The sequence below is a fragment of the Dendrobium catenatum genome, unplaced genomic scaffold (assembly GCF_001605985.2).
Source record: "Dendrobium catenatum unplaced genomic scaffold, ASM160598v2 fragScaff_scaffold_1163, whole genome shotgun sequence".
NCBI classification, from domain to species: domain Eukaryota; kingdom Viridiplantae; phylum Streptophyta; class Magnoliopsida; order Asparagales; family Orchidaceae; genus Dendrobium; species Dendrobium catenatum.
Window position 1 is genome coordinate 879771 of NW_021319625.1, and position 4609 is coordinate 884379.

Sequence of the window (4609 nt, forward strand, 5' to 3'; positions counted from 1 at the left end):
AACAGTTAATCATAATAAAAATATAGTGCATAAATAATAAAGGAAAGAACACACTAGATTCATAGTGGTTCGGTCCAACTTGACCTATGTTACTCCTCGGAGGCACCCTCCGAGTATTGCACTAAATCTTTAGTGACTCTCCATTAGCCCCACAACTAGGCGGAGAAGCCCTTACAAAATTACTTCCATCTTTCCCGATATGGTTGAGTAGCCAGGTCCTTTGAAATCAAAGAGATCTTCTTCTTTCCAAAACATCCCTCAAGATGAACCTTGAATCTGATGGTACTAAGATGAGAGCTTGTTAGAGCAACCGTGTGAAACCCCCTTCACATTCACTTGAAATCTCCTCCAAGGATATTCTTTCTCTCTTAAACTCCACCCTCTCCTCTCTCCCTTTCAAGTTATCTCTTCAAGGTTTCTCCAGAAGAATGAAGTTTCAATGGCTGCTAAAGACACTTACCAAGTGCCTTGACAAAGCTTAAATAGAGGGCTTTAAAAAATCTTAAAAATTAATCGTGGTGGTGAAAATTTTCCAGGATGATCGCAGGATTATCATGTACGGTGTGCTTAAAAAGAGGGCATCAAAAAACCCTAAATCATATAGTAAAATGTGTAGAATTTTACCTTATTCTCCTAGACAATATCAGGATAGTCCTTGATGATCAGTTCAAATTTGTATATATCATCCAATACGATATTGTAGATCACCCAAGATGATTAAAAGAAAAATTATGATATTTTGTCTTGGATGATTTAGGAAAAATAAGTATGTAAGCAAACATCGTCTGGTATAATATACAGATTGTTCATGATAATCTGATTGAATAATTTAACAATAATTACTTATGATCAATTTAGGCATGATTTGTATTAATCATTTAGAATGATTTAGATTATTCAGGATAATTAGAAAAAAAATTAAATCTTAAATCCTTGCCTAAATTATCATTGGTGACTATTTTTCATATCATAACAAATCGTCTAGGAAAATCAAAATCATCCAGTATGATTAGTTCAATGAGTTGATTGTCCTAGATGATATAAATTATCAAGTACGATTAGTTCAAAACTTGAACTTCTAGTTTTGACTCAATCTTATTCCCCCTAAGTGTGTGTGTGGATGGCCATCAAGTAAGCATACACCCTTACAAGACTTGACTCAATAAATAAAAAATACATCAATGAGTATTACAAAATTTATTACAACATAACCTATTCTACCCAATCTTGAGACTTGAATAATTATTGGATGGTGCATGATATTCTTGAAAATTTAGTACACACACAAATAAAAATATATTACAAATACAAGCACATAATATGATGTGAGCCACATATTTATTGTCATAAAAATATAAACTCATAAACTCGAGTTACAATAATCTCCCACTTTTTTATGATGACACATATTACTGGTTGAATTTGTAAAATTAAAAATATTTCATCTAGTCTCCCTCTTACCAAGATAAAAATTTTAAAAATAAGGGAAAATAACTTTTTTATAATTTTTATTATTTTAAAATGTACAATAAAATAAATAAAATAATAAACTAAAATAAATACAAATAGAACAGTATATTTTTACCCTATGAGATTATTAAAAAAGAGGAGCACAAAAAATCAGAATAGTAAAAAAAAACAATTGAAAAATAAAAATAATCCCTAATCTCGTGAAGTTATTTTTTTTTAAATAATTAAATATTCTCAAAATGAGAAAGTTATCTCTTGATTTTATTCAAAAGTTTAGTAAGGAATATATTTACAATGCATAACCTAGAAATGTTAGAAATTTAGAAATTATTAATCCAAGGTTTAGTTTTTTTAAAGACTCAAAAACTTTTTTATCAAATATCTAAGTCTTGGAATATAATAGGGAAAGAAACAGTAATTTTCTCAAAAACTCATTTCTTGAAATATATCTAATTGAAGATTAATGCAAAAATTACTAAATCAAGAATCATAATTTTCAAACTCAAGTATAAAAAATATCATTAGATAAAAAGATTTTCTTAAGTTTTAAGAAGTACAAGAAATGTAAGTTTACTTTTTGTGGGCTCGTTTTATTCCTCTTATTAGTTGTTTGACACACTTTACACATCTTTTGATTTTTAATATACTTTATGTATCTTTCTAAATTTAGCATCATTACACGTCTTTTAATTTTTGATACACTTTGTGTATCTTTTTAAATTTGATGTCATTGGCCTTTTTTCTTTTTAAAAAATATGCTTTACTTTTATAATTAAAAAAAATAAAACAAACTCATTCTATTAATAAAAATGAACTACTTGATTAAGAAAATTATGAGGTGGATTCAATAACTTACAAAAGATCCCTATACGTTAGACAAAATGTAAGGAGATGAAAAAGTTTAGTTTCAAAATTTAATTTATAATATGATTAAAATTTTGAATCAAAAGTAAAATAACCTCTTTAAAAAAAGAGATAGAGAGATAAAATATTGAGTTTCCTTCTTTCGACTATTTTTAGAGAAGTCAATCTCAACTTACATAAGAATTCAAGAAAAATAGGAGGTAATTTTTTTATTTTTTAGGAAAAATGATCTTTAAAAAAAGATTTGATTTTCTAAAGTGTATACGAAATAAAAAGGTGATACGTGTATGTTGATCTGAGAAAACTTCACAAAAAAAATTATAAAAACTAATTTAAAATTTTAACACAACTAGAAAAAAAACTAAACCCAAAGAAAACACATGAAATCAACAAAAATACAACGAACAAAAAACACGCATACATAAATAATAAACACACAAACAAGGCTTTAAAAATTTTCTTGCTCCTAATCTGATGACTCAAAAACTTGGTCCAAGATTTTTTTTTTTATTTTATCATCTTCCCTTTTTATAATTTGCTTAGCTTTATCCTTTACTTTTATAGGAAGAGTTTTAAAATTAGGACAATGAATTTTCATATGTCCAAGTTTACTACATCCAAAACAAATTACGTCAGTGGAAATCTTAATGTTCTTACCATTTTTATCTATGTTCTACTCTTGTTGATGCTTTTAATTACGCTTTAGCGGGCTTTTCAATTTGCTTGTTAAGTCATCAATTTCATCATCTACTAAGCTAATTTCCTCAATGTTTTTAATTTTTAGTAGTATCATTTCACCTGCATCTAAATGTCTTTGACCCAAACTTTGCTAGCAGGTAATGATTGAGCCAATTAAATTATCAATAGAATATTGATTCAAAATTTTCAATTCTCAAATAATAATAACTTTTGCATCAAACTTATCAAGTAGATAATGTAATTTTTTTTTGACTTTTTCAAAGTTTAAAAATTCTTTACATAAAGCATGTAATGATGTCACAATTTGAATAAAACCTATTATACATGTCTAATATTATCTCAAAATATTTCATGTAAAATAATTCATAATCATGCATTAACATATTTAACCTAGATTACTTGATTTAACTAGTGCCTTCGTATATAGTATGTAATTTATCCCAAACTTTCTTGTCAGCAGTGCACGTGGATACTAACATAAAATCTTTAGAATTTAGATAATAGAAAAAATAGTTTAAATATTTAGCATTCAATTGAGCTTTATTTATTCTATAATATTCCATTGATTAAAAGGAATATCAGTTTTAATTTCATCTATAACACCTGACAGTATAGAATAACCAGTTATAATCATTTGTCACCTTCAATAATAAATTCATTGCAAGAAAGTAGATACACAATTTTTTCAAAAACCAAAAGTAATATTTTCAAATAAAGGTGGTATGGTGATTGAAAAATATTCCGCAATATTACATTTACAAAAATTAGCCATTGCTCAAAATTTAAAATGTTTTCAAACTTAATTTTATGAATTCTGCTCTGATATCACTTCAAAGTTTGTCATGGATGTTGAGTCTAGTAATTAGGTTGTTAAGCCAAAGTTAATGTCCCAAGGCTACCAAGAGGGGAGTGAATTGGTAGTTTTAAAAATTTTAATCCCTCTTTAAATTTAAGTTGAACTGAAATGAAAATTTTTCTTTTAAGTTTTTCTAGAAAATGTTTTTCAACCACAGAGTTCGGTTGTTAAGCCAAAGTTAATGTCCCAAGGCTACCAAGAGGGGAGTGAATTGGTAGTTTTAAAAATTTTAATCCCTCTTTAAATTTAAGTTGAACTGAAATGAAAATTTTTCTTTTAAGTTTTTCTAGAAAATGTTTTTCAACCACAGAGTACTTAAAATTAAAAATAAAATGCGAAAACGTAAAAACTAAAAAGTAAATGACACCAGATTTATAGTGGTTCGGTCTATAACCATACCTACATCCACTCCCCAGAGGCACCCTCTGAGTATTGCACTAATACCAATAGTGACTCTCCTTTTGCACCCACAGCAAGACGGAGAAGCCTTTACAATACACTCTTTTCATCACTACCCGGTGTGGCAGAGAACCGTCATCCTTTTACATAATCCCCAGTGTTGGCAGAGAACCGTCCGTCCTTTCACACACTCCAAGTGTGTGCAGAGAACCCTTCTATCCTTTCACACTCTCCTAGTGTGGGTAGAGAACCCTACAGCTGTTCACACTCTCCAAGTGTTAGAAGCGAACCTTTCGGCTATTCACACTCTCCAAGTGTAGG